General features: G+C 38.3%; 1 protein-coding gene and 1 long non-coding RNA gene across 13 annotated transcripts in view; one reads left to right on the top strand and one right to left on the bottom strand.

Annotated features, from left to right (window-relative positions):
* Nucleotides 1-149: 149 nt before the first annotated feature.
* LOC309629959 lies at nt 150-5,914 on the bottom strand. The gene is made up of 2 exons (XR_014245328.1): nt 5,784-5,914; nt 150-672 (listed from the first exon to the last, which is right to left on the bottom strand). It is a non-coding gene; the product is annotated as an uncharacterized lncRNA (long non-coding RNA).
* MBNL1 (muscleblind like splicing regulator 1) overlaps nt 4,284-17,378 on the top strand; it is a 177,898-nt gene continuing 164,803 nt past the window's right edge. For 3 of the 12 annotated variants that reach the window (XM_082394408.1, XM_082394407.1, XM_082394416.1), the window contains exon 1: nt 6,274-6,431. The gene's annotated coding sequence lies outside the window, so the exon portion shown is untranslated. Of the gene's footprint in view, nt 4,441-6,262; nt 6,432-17,378 lie in introns of those variants that run through there. The other 9 variants (XM_082394404.1, XM_082394403.1, XM_082394415.1 and 6 more) reach the window with 7 other exon arrangements.

Below are 17,378 nucleotides of genomic sequence, written 5' to 3'. Positions count from 1 at the left end.
TTCTTTTCCTTGATGACAGTCTGTATTAGAAGACAGTGTGTATACACTAGATAGAGTGTCTAGAAATGTATTACACATTAGACACATGACTTCAGGATCTGGGACATAGGCTCAGAAATGCTGCACTGTGGGGCAGGAGGCTTGACCCCTTATTTTTTAAATTCATTTTAAAGTATTTGTTTATTTGTTTATTTATGGCTGTGTTGGGTCTTCGTTTCTGTGCGAGGGCTTTCTCCAGTTGCGGCGAGCGGGGGCCACTCTTCATCGCGGTGCGCGGGCCTCTCACTATCGCGGCCTCTCTTGTTGCGGAGCACAGGCTCCAGACGCGCAGGCTCAGTAGTTGTGGCTCACGGGCCTAGTTGCTCCGCGGCATGTGGGATCTTCCCAGACCAGGGCTCGAACCCGTGTTCCCTGCATTGGCAGGCGGACTCCCAACCACTGCGCCACCAGGGAAGCCCTTGACCCCTTATTAACTGTGAGGTTTTGGTCAGGGGTCAATTCTCCAGTCTCTGTTACCTTATGTGACAAATGAGGATTATAATGAATATGAATGACATGGAGATATTATTTGCTTTATAAAGTTATATTATGAGGTGAAGTGGGGAAAATAACAGCACACAATTGCACATGTAGTACAATAACAATTGTGTAAAAAAATGTGTTGAGGAAAACCTGGAAAAAAAAGTAAAACGTAATATTATCAGTGTCTATTTCTGGGAACTGGAATCACTGCTGAATTTTATGAAAATGTTCTGTCTTCAGTAATATTGAGTTTTCTATCCTGTGTTGAGGGAATAAATAAATCTCTCTCATGCACACACATCCACACACACACACACATTTCACTTCTCTCAAGGCCTGGAGCTGGTCATCTTATGGATTCTCTTCAGCTCTGAGATGGAAGATTCTAATGTTTACTGTATCTCACTGCTATAGGCAACTAAATCACTCTCTTCTCTCAGGTCTTCAGCCATTTGCTGCCTTTGCCGTCCTGGCCAGAGCCCACTCTTCTGGTTTGCTCTCATTCTCAGCGGCAGTGTATTGCCTGCGTTCTGTTCTGCGATTAGACTATCAGGCGCCTGCACACAGCAGTCAAGTATAATCTAGTTATCTCTGTGAAAAGCAAATCTGGATCCTGTGCCAATTATACTGGCACCCCCAACTCCGATATAACCAAACATGTCAATGGTTCCCGCTGAGCAAAATTATCATGATTGGAGCTTTGCATTTTGAGTGTGATTAATTTTATTAAGATTCATTGATTCTCTCACTGGACTGTAAGCTCCTTGAGGTTAGGTATCCCATTAGTTTTTATCAGTCATGGGATTTCCAGCCCTAGCATGAGCTCAGGATTCAAGGTTCTAGACCTGAAGTTCCCACTGCTTTGAATGATTTTTCCCCAGATATTTCTCACTTCTTTGAGGACTCTGCCTACTTCTGACCATCTCAATCCTTGACCAACCATCCTGTTTAACACACAACCTCCCCTCCTTTTCCCCTCAACTTGCTTTCTTTTACTTCATAGTACTTACCTCCATCTGAAATTGCCTCAGATGTCTATCTTTTTCTATATATTTATTCTTTACTTGTTTAGTGCCTGTCTCCCTCTAAGAGACTGTAAACTCCTTGAAGGAAGTGATTGGGATGTGTTGTTCATTTCTGTAACCATACTGCCTAGAACAGGACTTAACACAGTGGATACTCCATGAACATTTGTGAAACAGAGGCATTGTGTGAAAGTGTTTTCTGTAAGGAAAGAAGGAAGGAAGGATGGAAAAATAGAAAGGAGAAAAAAAGAAAAAAATAAGGAAGAAATAGAGGAGGAAAGAATTATACTCCTAGAAATCTAATGTGGCTCTTCTTCACATTAAACTTGGGGAGCACTTATGCCTATATTAGAGCTTCTTGTTGCCCCAGTGTCTTTAAGAAAAATGATGAAAATAAATGGTCTGAATCAGAAGACACTGATGCTAGTTCTTCTCTGTCATGGTTCCAATTTACTTATACAATATTTTCTGGCCTAACAAGGGAACAGGGCCAGATGGGCTCTAATGTTCCATTCTCTACTAAAATTCTGTGGTTCTAAACTTTTAATTCTGAAACGTATTTGCTTTCTATTTCCCTATTTCTAGATGCTAAAATGATTATAATAAAGATTTAGATTCAACTTTTAGGTAAAATAGCTTAATTGAAAAATGCAAGATAAAATTAATATTTTAACTCAGTTTTAATCTTTATAAACATTTTAAGACAAATATATTGGTTTTATATATTTTTACATTTATGTGTTTTGTACATTAAGTGGTATATATATTATATATGCAACATGTTCTATTACATAACATACTATATATACACACAACAGAATATATATTATTTATATTTAAATACTAGGCATAATTTTAAAAACTTACTTGATATGTGAAATATATAAAGGTCCTAAACTAAATTTAGGTAAACTAAATTCATACAATTCTATCAAGTATATTTGTTCAGATATCTGAACAAGTTTGAATCCAGGCTACAGAAGAATGCTTCCACCCCCTTCCCTGCTGTGAAACTGAATGGAGATACATTTAATGCATCTACTTAAAATAGATTCACCATACGAAAGTGTTTCCAATTCTTCATTGCCTTCCAGCAGCTTCTTCTCTTAACCATCTATATTTAAACATGGGTCAAAAATCATGGGGCCTGAATTCGGGTCCCAGTTTTGACACTATCTTGCAATGGATTCTTTTTACTCTGGTATAATAAAAAACAGTATTCCTAGATCTGTGATTCAAGACCTTTTCATATTTCGAGTTTTAAGAAGCATACCTTGGGATATTTTCATTTAGATGATTTGTTGGGGGAGGGGCAGAAAAGGCAAATATTTGGACAGCAGTGAGAGCTTACTGAGCTATAAATGTGGTGTGTAGGACAAGAAAGATACAGTTCACACACACACACTTACACAGTGCCGTAAAGACTCTCATTTGAATGAAAAGGATAAATGCTACCATTTCCTTTATCTGTATTATTGGTAAACCAGGTAGCTGATGTTATCTCTGAAAACCATATTCCTTAACTGTATTTCTATTGGGATTCATTGGTATAATTAAGACTTGAATGGTCTGAAATATTTCAGGAAACTGCAGTGAATATTCTTTCCTTTATCTGAAAATGTAGTTTTATTTCATCTGAAATTGTTTTCTATAATTTCCCTCTCCACCCACAAATGACATTCTTTTTATACTTATAGATATACTTACTCATGAGCCTATGAACTAAAACTACACTTCATAGAAGTAAGAGAAACCATAATGCTATCCTAGCACTGAGGGTATATGATTGGTATTCTAAATGGGAACTATTTACTTTTTATTACTATAATGATTTTTTAATAATTTCCACAATTTGAAATGTGGTTAGAATGCCACTGGTAGTTGAAAGCTGGCAACATGATTTAATATTTTTAACATATGATCTGGTGTTTGCTGCAGTGCTTCAAAATGTTAAATGTCATTATTCATGTTATAGTATTATCAATGATAATAAATTAAGCTAAACCAGTGGCAATGAAGTTTTATATCATAATTTATTTTGACTCACTTTGGAGTCCTAGGTTGACCATTGTTTTGTATGAGTTTTCTTATGTGAAATAACATTTTTTCCTCTCTTCTTTGTCATTTACTAGGATGTTTATTCTACTGTTTCTAACATTCAAGGGTCTTTCTTGTATTTCTTTGTATTCTGTTCAGTGGAGCAGAAAATTTGTCTCGGCTTCAATTTTTCTTTTGTTCCCAGAACGTCTCCCCTCCTCCAGTGCTGAAGTGGAAAAATAATTTCCACTCTTGCACCACACAGGTTCAAAGTCTTGTTTTTCACCATGTTGCTCCCAACAGCGAATTTTCTAACCCACATGAAAGAAGAACACCAAAGCTCTAACCTGGAAGTCTGCAAGGGTCTGAGAACAATTGAAAATCAGTTCCTACAACCAGGATTAGCCCTCAGCGGTTCACTGGACATTCTGAGGAGACGCACATGGAAGCCAGTGAGGGCACCCACCTGCTGGCACTGGCATAGGTGGCCCAGCTCAGAAGTCAAGGTCTATTGTCAAGGAGAATGGAAGCAAACCGGAGAAATTAAAAAGCAAGTAGCAAACAATCCAGTAGGCTAAGCCAGGGACTTGGGAGTCTCCTCCCTTCCTCATTCCCTGCATGAGTCATTTTTCCAGTCTGTCCACACCCATTCACCCTTCTTCCATCGGCCTCCACCCTACACTCCCATTCACCCTCCAAGCTGTTGCTACAGGATCTTTCTGAAATTCAAGTGCAAATTTCACCTATCATCTCCTTGCTGTGTAAACTCATCTAGATCATCACAGTTTTCAGAGTAAAGTTGAGACTCCTTGGATTAACTCAGACCTACTTTTAGCTCATTTGCTGCCACTCTCCTGTAAGTATCCGGCTTGTACTTCTAACAGAAAGATTGGCAGGTCCACTGTATTTGCCAGGCTCTTTTCTCCAATGGACCTGGACTCAATTCCCTTTATCTTGCTAATTTCTACACACCTTTCAAGGCACCTGTTAAAGTCACTCCTCCAGGAAGCTTTCCTGACTCTACTCAGGCCCATCTTGGGCTTGCCTTCATCATTTTAGCATTAATCCTTCAGGCAGAATTAATTGGTTTATTTTTCTCTTCAGTAGTCTCTTCCCTAGTAGAGGCATTATCCTTGAGGGTAGGAACTCTGTGTTATCCATTCTCGAATCTCTGGCATAGCAAGCACTTGATGTAGTTGTTGAAATGAATGCTGAATTAGAAGAAAAGAAGTCCTCATAGCTTGGGGTAGCTACCAATTGGCAGATGGAGAATGCCCATCCCTGTTCTCTGAGAAAGTGTCGGTTTCCTTTTAAATTTGCTTCCACTGTGTGTGCGCTTGGGTACTTTTCAATGATTAACACTGAGAAGTGGCACCGTCTAATTAATTTGTTTGTTCTGGAAGGGAGCAGTGCACAATATTAACTCAGTGTTTTGTGGATCTAGCCAAGGGTCGAGAACGCAAGTCTGTTATTAATGCCTCTAGAAGTATTTTTGTACTTTAGCACCTTTCATGATGTTTTTCCTTCTCCTCCTTAAGCTGTCCCCACCCTCTCTAACACAACCTAACAAACTTGTAGGAAGTACATCGCACAGTAGCTAGCATTTGGTCCTAAACTGTGTCCAAAACATGGAAAAAAATGTTTTTAATTAGAATCATCATTGAACAAGTTATTCCCTAAATCCAGAGGAAATTCTGCCCCCGCCCCCATCTCTAAAACTTGATCACATAACGACAGTCCAGGATTCTTTCTATTCAAAGTGCAGGCAAGTTACCTCTTACGACACCCAGTGAATTATGATTTGGGGCTGTGGTTTCCTTTGTTCCAGCAATGATATGACTTATTTGCCTCGGACTATTACAGTATTTCAGAAAATGAATATTTTATGTTGAAAAGAGGGGGCTCTTCTTTCTATAAATCATATAATGCAGAGTTGGGAAGGAAGGGGATTTTCCATTCCAAATATTATTTACAAAGTAGATGGGAAGCTGGTATGTGAGTGTTCGTGCTTGTGTGACAGTAAGTTTTACTAAGGAATTCCAAAACCGTGGACACCCTGTTACTTGAGAAAGATACACACTGGCAGTCGTGCGGATGTCTTTCCCGCCTGTGGGCCATCCAGGTTCAAAAACCGTGTGGTGCATTTTAACGCGGCAGCCCCACCAGCTCCTACTGTTTTATCCTGATTTTGAGACTCACCTTCAGTCTAACCTTGCCGGCTGCCTTACCAAGTCCCATCCACGGGCCTCTTTCAACAACGAACCGATTTGTCGGCTCAGCCAGTCGGAAGGAGCAGAAAGTAGTAGGGGTGCGTCCTGTCTGCACTATAGCTCGGAGGTTATAATGCTGAACGTATAAGATGGAAGATACCACCGGGAGGCGGCGGGGATGCACCTCGCCAGCTCCAGCTCGGGTTTCCTTTTGCTCTCCGCGTCGGTCGGCGGGTGGCAACGACCACCCCCAGCGGACTTTGTTTGGTTGAGGGGCGACGAGGTGGCGGGGGGGGAACAGAGCCGAGGGGCGGCGGAAAGTTGAAGAGCGTTTTTTTCGCCGCCGCGTGCGTTCCGGGGCTCGACGAGTCCGCCCAGGGCTTCCTGGTGGGGCTGGGCCGGCGGGGGAGGGGCCGCGCAGCAGCAGCGGAAACCAGACCTCGGCGATAAGAGGCTGCACAGCGACATGCAACAGTCTTTTCACTGCAGCTGAATGAGTTGTGGCGCTCACAATGCTCCCGTGACCGGGAACTGACAAGTTCAATTTTAAATCGCGGGCCTCTTGGAATCATGACTCCCACAATGCCTTGGGCACTCGCTCGGCAGTCGGGCTGCCTCTGAAAAAAAAATGTGAGAGGTAAGTTTCCATTTTCACAGTTTGCTCGCGCTGGGCTGCTGCTCTGCATTGTTCGTGTTCTTTCGGGGCTGTACATGGCTGAAGGAGGAAGTGAGAGGAGGCTTGGGCCGGCTCAGCACGCTGGATGGTTTCCTATCACACACCATCTCGAGCTAGAGGGAAAGCGGGAGGTTGCAGCTGCAGCCCAGCTGCGAGGAGCCCTTCCCTGGGCTCTGCGGACACCGTCAGCACTGCCAGCTTCCCACTTGGCAGCCTAAGAGAAAGAAAGAGAAAGAAAGAAGGGGGGTGGTGGTGGTGGCGGATAAAAGAAACAGGTGCGTGGAAGTGTACTTACAACTTAACGACCTTTGTCGGGGGGAGATGCGAGTCCATCAGATGGGAGCCACGGTTTCTCCCAAGAGATCCCGCATCCCTGCCCCTGGGGCTGCCATCCAGCCCGGTTTTCATCTGGGCCAAATATGTGCACGCAAAGGTTAATTCTCTGCCTGCTACCCATAAATTACGCATGACATGTTTAGCTGGGCTTCCTTATATGGAGAGTGCTGTATTTCAGTCCAGTTTGCCTTTTGCCAAGTTTACAGGGCGGAAGAAGCCCTGCATGAGAGGGCTCTTTTTTTTTTCCCCATCGTTTTGTAGTGCGTCACTCAAAAACTGTAAGAAAAGTAAGTATAGGCGCTCTCAGGGTGGAGCCGCAGTTAGTTGACTGAATTGCTTTCATGAAAGGTTGAAAAGAATGAAAAGTAGTTAGGACTGGGGTTCTGGATTTTTAGACAAAAGCAGGACAAATATGTATGTAGCGCGGCCTCCCCCCACCCCCTTTTCTTTTTTTAAACGGAGCCGGAATCTGTTATTGGTAGTAATGTGTCATGTGAGAATACTTTGATTCCAGAGCCTGTAACACGAGCAGGTATATGGTGGAGCTTATGCTTGCCCCTCTCACAGCACTTTACAACTAGAGTGGTGGAGCTGGAAGAGTAATTGTGTTCTTAAATCTCTCCTGGGTCGGGAGAATATGCAGCTACTAGGATTCTGTGCTGTATTTCCGTGGAGTGCGCTTCCCTAGGATTAAGATTGAGTAAGAAGCTGCCAGAAAGGTTATTGGCACTGCCTTTACTGTGCGTACCCACCAGCCCAGGCACAAGCCGATAGCAAATGGATGGTAAACTCTGCTGTACTCGGAGGAATTTCTCAAACAAATTAATACACTGAGAGAGAAGTCATAATTAATGTCTTTGGATTTGCAGGCCCTCTGCAATGTGCTTTGAAATACTACACCAGTGGACACGGTGTTCCCCCCTCCTGGGTTTGAACACAACGCCTGTTTATACCCAGAGGGTATTTAGTACATAACTATTCTATACCAGCCTAAGTGATCCACTCCACGTTATCTCTGTGGGTTCCTGAGAGCGTTGGTGTTTCTCCCTGTCTTGCTGTTGAGATAAAATGTTATCACTGAGACAAGTTAAAATGAAAGTTCAAAGACTGTAAAATTTATCCCAGGAATACTTAGTTCAGTACTTAGAATGTCTTAGGTATGGTGCTATAGCTGGAGACTCTGAATAAAGTTATTTTGTAGCCTGTGAAAGCACATTGTCGTCACTTGTATCTTTGCTTTCTTAAAGTTGGTGACAAACACAGCTCAAAACTGTGTTTTAGGAAATCTCCAGCTTTCTGATTTTCATCAGGGTTGTGTATTTGCATGGGGGTGAATTATTTTTGGATTACTAGCGTGTTGTTAGGCCTTCCTTCAAAAGGTAGACAAAGCTTTTAGTTTTATTTGTTTCATGGGGGGTTTCCTTGCAAAAGTTGCCTTTTGCGTTTTAAGGAATAAGTTCGGTCAGCACCAGAAAACCCGTTTATCCATTCGTCTATAATTACAATGTCACTAAAGACGTAATAATCAGGTTGTATTATTACTAAGAGACTCAGGAAACCTCGCGTGCCTAGTTTAATTTTTTTTTCCTCATGGAACTAAGAACAAATTTGTGTGCAGACACACATCGTGCGTGATACTGTATGCAGCCGTGCGAACAGAGAATCCAAAGTGTTTTATGGTTTGAGATATTATTGCTTGTGTTTACATTTCCACATTTGGGGCAAACTTAGACTCCAAGTTGAATTCATTAAATTTTGATTCCAACATTCTGTTCTTCCTCTGGGCACAGAATTCCTATGAAATGAAACACTGGGTTCTGTTCCAGAACAAGAACAGAATATCCCAAGGTTTCTCCTGGCGGGGGGAGGGAGGGAGTAAAATCGTATTTCTGATTGAGGAAGGGTGTGTTACTTTTTTCTATAAAATTTCCTGTCTTTACTGTAAGCAGAAATATTGCCCTTGCATTTATCATTGTCGCCATACATTAGGCCTGTATTTGATATATCTATTTATGGAAACAGAGAGAATAGCCTTGCTGCACCTTCTGGCTTTCTGCTTGGTGATGGAAGGTGCAGAGATTAGAGACTATCTCAGATTTTGCTTAGAAGAAGATGAAAAGAATAGGTGATTGGGCTTTCTTACACTCTGAGGCATCAGGGTGGGCAGTAGATATGAAGGTCAGGGGAGCAGACGAAGGGAGTGAAATATAGTCACTTAAATATTTGCTTCAATATAAAATCCTAATGGCAATACCAATCACAGAGGATGTTACATAGGGAGATTTTAAAGTGTGTGGCCTTTTAGGCCAAAAAGCTTCATATTTTTGGAATCTAGAACGTGCTGTCCAGTACAGTAGCCATTGGCCACATGTGACTGTTGAGCACTTGAAATGTGGTTTTTCTGGAATGAGGTTTGCTCTAAGTGAAAAATGCATACTGGATTTTGAACACTTTGTACAAAAGAAAGACTATAAGACATCTGATAATATTTTTTTATATTGATTATCTGTGGCAGTGATAATATTTTGGATATATTGGTTTCAGTAGGATATATTTTTAGATTAATTTCATGTGTTTCTTTTCACTTTTTAAAAAATACTGCTACTAGAAAACTTAAAATAGCAAGTGTGGCTTGCATTGTATTTCTATTGGACAGGGCTGTTCTAGAGTAAAGCAAGAGAGCACTATTCTGGTACAAAGCCTAAAGAGTTTGCTGGTCAAAACACAATAAAATGGACTTTTATTTTTACAAGCTGAAGAAGTTTATTATACATAGGAATACCTCATCTTTCTTATCCATTGTAACCAAAATTTGAGAAAACACACCACCTAACATCTATTTTTGTATCCTCAAAAGTACTATTTAAAAAAAAAAAAAAAAAAAAAAAAAAAAAAAAAAAAGTACAATTTCGTTTAGAGATTTAATGGTGAGGTAGTAATAACAGAGAAAAGGCTTATAATTAGGGGATGAGTCTTAACACCTCTCAAAGGCCAGAATAGAGCATGATTACTACTTAGGAACATTTTAGAGACACTCTAGTTGCCATTGTCCTGAAGTTACCAAACACAAACGAGTCACTAAACTTTATTTTAAAATAGAGTTTTCAGTAAATAGCAATTATCTTCAAATGCTTCCTATATATTTTCCTTTGCTGTGACTTTCCACCCTTAGAGAATAAAACCCCAAATAAATCCAGACAAACTCCTGACTGTATGTTAATCGAAGATTAATGAATTCACAAGAATGAAAGATTTTTCACCTGTAGGGAAGAGGGAGGGCATTGTTTTCAAATGTTAGGAAAGGTAAGAATACGTTTCTGTAGTAATGTTCTGGGCTTTGAGGAATTCCTATACACGGAGACATTGTCTTTATAATTTGAACACATTTTGAGAAAGCATCTAACTGGTAAACAAAGCACAATGGCCTAGGTCCTGGAAACATTCCTTTCAGATATTTTCAAAACTGAAGTACATTTTGCCATGCACAGTGAGTGTTAAACTGAAAAAAAAAACGTGGTTCTTTTCTATCCATATAACATATGCTTACTTTTATTTCCTTGAAGGATGCCAAAGATATAAGACAGGCTGGATGCAGTGAGTTCTTCTTTGGTGGGGGGGGGGAAGGGAGCAGGTTTTATGGAGAATCTCGGAAGAGTTGCCTCCCGGCTTGGTGCCATCTTGAATCTGTCCCCCACTACAGGAGGCATAACTGCCATGAGTGTCAATGCATGTGTGGAGCCTGCGGGGGACAATGATCCCCATTAACTTGGTAGATCATTTCTGATGAGTCATGGAGCAAATTCACTAATGGTTGGAGAATTATTGATCGCAAAGCAGAGGATTCAAGAAGAGCTATTGACATAGGGCACCAAAAGTCTCTAGACATATCCTGTATTTTTAGAGTTGAGGTAGGGAACTCGGGGTTTATGTAGTAGTGTTTTTGTATTATACAAATATATATTTGATGCAAGAGGGAAGAGATATGGGAACATATGTATATGTATAACTGATTCACTTTGTTATAAAGCAGAAACTGGCACACCATTGTAAGGCAATTATACTTCAATAAAGATGTTTAAAAATATATATATATATATATATTTATATAAGCATTACAGCTATATCCTTGGAAAAACACTTAGCAAATACGAGGTTATAGTTTTCTACACATTATTGTTAGTCTTTTAATGATTTCATTAGATCTCTTTCAGATAATTATTCATGTTTTCTGAGAGGCATCTTATCACTTCTGCCTGTGACGTCCATAAAAATGAAAAACCTTTGAAGAATTTATGTTAGAGTTTTAGGCATTCTGTATTTGTTACCTTTCCCACTATTTTTAAGATCTTGCTCTAGGATTCTGTGGTGATCCTTTGTCAAAAAGAGTTCAGGATATATTAATCTCAAGATGAAATGTAGGCATATTGGATAGAGTGGAAAATTACTTTTCCACTGAGATCAATTATTTTAAAAAGGTGAAGGTATTTCTGAAATAAGTATCATGCTTCAAGTAGTGCATATGCTCCAAAGGAAAAAACTGTCATCTCTTTGGACATTGTTTTAAGAAATTGAGAGGTGTATCTTTCATATACCCAAAGAGGTGAATAATAGCTAATAAGGTACATAGTCCCATCAAGTGTGGATACAATTTGTGTGTGAATGTATATATGAAGATAAAACTTTTCCCAAGGCAATGCCAATTTATTAAAATCACCTGGATATTAAATAACATAATATTATTAAAAAGAATTGTGATAACACCATTGTAAAGCAATTATACTCCAATAAAGATGTTAAAAAAAAAAAGAATTGTGATAAATACTACATAATCCAAAGGCTAATGTCCATGCACATATCAACTCCATTCCAGTCCCTCTTTAGCCAAATTCACAAAATGACAATATTTCTTCCTCCAAAGGATTCTTAAAAAAATTTATCTTGAGACTGGATTTTCGCTATATTTCCACTTTTAAAATAGTTGGGGAGCTCTTAATTAAGAATAAATTTGTTTTAAAGAGCTAACAAGATTCTAGGATCATGGGAACATGTTTAATCATGTGAAATAAACATTGCATGCTGATTTGAGATATTCTTTTATTTTGTAAAGTTGATTCATAGGAAAATACGTATTTTGGCAAAAATAGCAAGCTAGGTTCAGTGAGATCTACCAAACTTAAGATATACCTTTTCCTCAAAGAGGTGGCAGTCTGGTAGGGGAAGTAAAAGTTTTGAAAATAACCGTAAAGTGGAAAGTGATGTTTCATAAGCAGAGGCTAGGTAACATGGTATGGAAGTTGAGATAAGGAAAGGTACATCTTAATGTAGCTCTGACCAATACATGTAATAAAGGAAACAAACAGTTCTGATGCATTAATAGTGGAAAACAAAAGGTATTCTTTATTTTTTAATATTATAAAAATATTATTCTGTTAAAGCAGCATTAATTATATCTATTTAGTGATATTTCCATATTTTTCATATGTATACATTTTACATCCAGACATAATTTTCATACATGTTCTAGTTCAATTATTTAATTCATTTTGCTGGTAGAAATATATAGATTTCCAAACGTCCTATACTAAAATATTGATAGCTTTGTCATTAGTATTACTGTTGAATATCATAAAATATCAGTTTTTGAAGCCACCAAATAGTTACAAATGTATCAGAAACCAAAGTGGGTAACTGGGGTGAACAGTGGATGTAGAAAAAAAAAATTTTTTTTTTTTTAACCCCACATTTGTTTATTTATTTATTTTTGGCTGTGTTGGGTCTTCGTTTCTGTGCGAGGGCTTTCTCTAGTTGTGGCAAGCGGGGGCCACTCTTCATCGCGGTGCGCGGGCCTCTCACTATCGCGGCCTCTCTTGTTGCGGAGCACAGGCTCCAGACGCACAGGCTCAGTAGTTGTGGCGCACGGGCCTAGTTGCTCCGCGGCATGTGGGATCTTCCCAGACCAGGGCTCGAACCCGTGTCCCCTGCATTAGCAAGCAGACTCTCAACCACTGCGCCACCAGGGAAGCCCAGGATGTAGAAAATTTGTTCAAGAGAAAGCTAGGTTAAAAGTAAGCTGATAATTACAAGGTTGTTTGCTAAAAAATCTATATACTAAAGTTAAGCAGCGGAAGTAATACTAAAATATACCAAAAACCCAGTGATTTCATTTTGGGAAAGGAAATGTATAATATATAATGAACAGCAATGAGAGAACTGTATATTAGCAGGGAGATTTTAATCAGAGACAACCAGAGTATACAATTTAATGTGACGTTGAATAGAAGAAAAGTGAAGAAATAAAAACAAGATATAGCTGATGATTTCAGGCACTGGTAGAAGTGTCACAAATGTGAATACAATTTTGTGGGTTTTTAAAAATAATTCATGAATATTTTAAGTACATGGTTGTGAAAGATGTGGTAACATTGTGTATACTTACTGTACTCCAAATCCCTGCATACTGACATTTGTCTACAATGATTATGACTGAATAGACTCCTTCAGAAAATTCGAAAAATGTACGGTAACAATAGTATATGCAGTGGGAGTGTGAGGAAATCTAAACAGTGAAAGACTTTACAGTTTAATAGTCAAAACACGTCAAAAGCAGGTTAAATAACAAGAATGCCAAATAAGGCATTAAGCAGTTCATATTCATATTTAGTACATCATTAAAGATACTTTTTGAACTTGACTTAGTATTAAAACTTACAGACCATACACAGCTTACTGTATCCAAAAAATTTAATATAATCGAGTATTCAACAATCTGTTTATCAGCATTGTTGATGATAGTAATAATGATAGGTTAACATTTTATTTGTTTCTGTCTTATCTGATTACAGAAAAGAATTACCTTTACAATGACCTTTCAGCACTCTAGGTGGATGGCTAGCTCTTACCCTAGTAGAAAGATAGTCTGGGGTGGGATGGTGATAGTCAGGTTAGGCCACAGGCCACAGATATAATAGGAGGGCAGATGGCCAGCTGGGGGAGGGAAAGTTGGAAAAAAAAGCTCTGAGCCATTGAGTTTGCAACTCAGTATTCTCCACAAAGATTCCCTCATTGATATTTCTGTTTACTAAATTTTAGTTTCAAAAAGCCATGCTATGAAATGATATATCAGTTTCTATAAACAGTATATCTAAATTTGTTTTGAAAGTACAATCTTTGTTGCAGTGCAGGTAGAACAACAAAAACAGACCTCATTTGGGGGTAACATGTTTTGAAAAGTGGAACACTTTGTAAATATAAGAGGTGATACTGATGTTATTATTATCATTTAAAAATTATCGTATCTTTATATATTTATTGCATTTTGTCTATATCTTGAAAGGAGTAATAGACTTTGGGGGGTGGGGCACAAAAGTCTCACAATGTATAGACTTTATTTCATCAAACCAGATGTGACTAGGTATGTGGACTGGGAAAAACCATTTACTCTTTCCATTGTTTAATTCTTACATCTGCGAAATTATAAACATGTTAATAATAGAAGTGCCACTTGCTATACATTTCTTTACAAAATATCTCATTTAATCTTTCCGACAGCTGTAAAATATCCCTTATGACTGTTATCTTAAAGATGACCAGCATGACTAGAAAACACTTTTTGTAGTTTGCAGAGTTGCGAGATCTTTTTTCTTCTTTATTCCAACGTCCATGTTTTTAACCAATTTTTTGTCTTGCTTGCAGTCATATACAGAGAATGGTGATGAGGATAATAGCTTTAACAATGATTACTAACATCTTGAACTACTTTCTTTGTGCCAGGGTGAAGTTTATGAATTAATTCACACATTCCTCAGAACAGCCCTATGAGATGGGTACTGTTTAATATCTCGGTTTCAAAGATGGGGAAACTGAGGCACAAAGTTAATTGCCCATGGTTTCTTAACTAGGAAGTGGCACAACAAGGAGTGGAACCAAGGTAGTCCAGTTCTAGAACCCATGCTTGTATGTCAAAGAATAAAAACAAAATTTAAAAAATACTTGTGTTGGGTACTGATAGGAGATTGAAACTGTAAACACTTGGAATAATCCAGAAGAGTAAAACTTTCTACAGCATTTGAGGAGACGCTAGAAGAATGGGTAGAAAGTAAGAGGAGAGAGAGAAAAGGCCCAGGGAGGGGCAGTTAACAGGGTAGAAGAAACGAGGAATCAGGTGGGAAAGGGAGATAGGGGCTCCACTTTGGAGGGCACTGAGGACCAGGTAGTAAGTTTGATTCACAATGGGAACATTAGGAGACATTTGCTTTGGCAAGTAACTGTACAGGAGTTGTGTTTTAGTGACAGTTTTTAGAGGAAGAATAGGACACACATAGGATGAAGTGGAGATTGTAGGATAGAGATGAGGGACTAAAATGACAGGAGAATGAAAGGAACATGTGTGCTAGGGAAAAAGTGACAGGATTTGGGTCCACAGGCTGTAGCAGCTGTTAGATGTGGATGTTAAAGGTGATGGGAGGTATTAAAAATGATTTAAAAAATATGGTAAGAATTTTAAAAACTTTTCATCCAAAATTTTTAAAACTTTGTTAATGTTATCCCTGTTCATCACATTGCTCCTTGTGAGCTCTTTTAGTATAAAGAACTGTATTTTAAAATATCAGAGAAAAACACTTAAAATTATATTTTATCAGGAACTATAACTTGGGTAAGTGGAAGATACCTGTTAAATTCTTAAAACAGTTCATTTCTGTGTCAAGCTCTTTTAAAAGACAGGGTTGTTAAATTCTTTATTCCAAACTGGTAATTCTAAAGTAAGCGTAATTTCATCTTTAGGGGTATGTTGTTGTTTGCTAAGAAATGTCTCATTGACGGCTAGGCAGTTCTGGTCCCCTGTTAAAAGTTCATGCAGAACACTGGTGTAAATGATCCTCAGTGATAAACCAGGTGGCAGATAGATACATGATAAAACAAGTTTGCAATGTGCTCAATGTAGCTGACATTTATACTTCTCAGACCTTGCTATTTTAGGGAAGGTATCAGTGTAACTGTGATATTCTTTTTCCTGGAAATAAAGATCCTTAATAATCAGATGTTCTTATAAACAGAATGATTTACCTATGGGAATAAATAAGCAGTTGCATTGAGTTAACAGTTACCTGGAGTTGTGAGGGTAGTTATATTTCAAGTAGAATAGAAAGCTTTGCAGGAGTACTCGTGGGCCTTTTTACGTAAGGCACTTAAATGCTTTTTACAAGTAAATGGCTTAAGAGAGTTTAAGCAGAGCATGTCAGAACAATGTATTTAATACACATAGAGAAGTTCTTATGAAATCAAGACAGTTTTCAAGAAAAAGATTCTATTTATAAATATTTACCACTTTATTTAGATGGTCTATATCCACAGAAAATAATTTTAAAATTGCACTGTTTATGTCTTTAAATGTAGCATGTTTATGTAGAGCTAGAGAAAATAATGTTAACTGTTTCATTTTGCCTTTTGTTTATATGCCTTTTAGTATTATGTGAAAACCACACTCAGAACATGCCTTTTTCTATTATTAGACTTTTTTTTTTTTTGCCTTACCGGTTTTGGCCTTGTGCTACAAAGATATGGTAAAAATCTGTTTTTGTTGAATTATAGATAATGCTTAGAAAATTTCATCCTAAAGTAACTAAGATTAAATAGTATTAAAATTAGAAATTCTTCTTTGCTTTCTCTATTCACTGGGCCAATCTTAACTAGACAAATTTACTCCAGATTATTTTGAGCCATTATTTGAATTTTCATTATTTGAAAATTTCAGGGAAAGCTGCATTGTCAACTTAATGGCCTTCATATAAGGCAATTGGTCTTAAATACCTTATCCAGAAGACTTTGAGAGATTTGATGAGCGTCGTGAAAGTGAACAACAGGGAATACAAGCAAATCTTTAACCCAGGTGTAGAGTCTCTCTGAGGTATTGCAGAACCTTTCCAAAAATTAATTTGAAATATCCAGAACAATAATTGAGACTATTGAAAACAATGTACTTCAAATAGAATTCTGCGTAATGCTTTCTGGGGGACCACATTCACTGAAAATTGTCCGTGGGAAATGACTCTCTCAGAGAAATATAGTTTGAGGACTGGATTTTAAAAGTAAATATTGTTTTGGGAGCAGTTAATATGGGAAGCGATTATTGTGTCTGTTTCTCAGTAATGGATTAAAGTTTATTATGTGCTGAGGTCTTTTCACTTAGAAAGTTATTTTCCTATGTTAACAATAGGCAATATAGGGAAATCAATTCATTCTTTGTGCTCTGCTAAATAATTGACAAACATATTTTGAGCACCTATCAGAAGTAAGGGATTGTAGTAGGTCAGGAGAAGAGGTTTCAAAGGAGAATTACATAGTTTCTATTCTTCTTTGACGTGTAATTGAGTTGGGGAGAAAGACATGAAAAGTTAACAGTACAATCAGTATTGGCACCATACAGTTGAGTACCAAAGGAGGAAATTCAAAGAAGGAAGTCTTTGTGGAGCTGAATGGTTAGGGCATGCTCTGTGGAGGAGGCGGGCCTGACATAGGCTGAAGGTTAGGCAATCTTTTCAGAAAATAGAGGGAAACAGTACGAACAGTATGAAC

This window comes from Balaenoptera borealis, assembly GCF_965194805.1.
Source record: "Balaenoptera borealis genome assembly, chromosome: 5".
Classification (NCBI taxonomy): Eukaryota; Metazoa; Chordata; class Mammalia; order Artiodactyla; family Balaenopteridae; genus Balaenoptera; species Balaenoptera borealis.
Note: the sequence above shows the minus strand (reverse complement) of the source record. Positions and strands in the feature narration are given on the sequence as shown.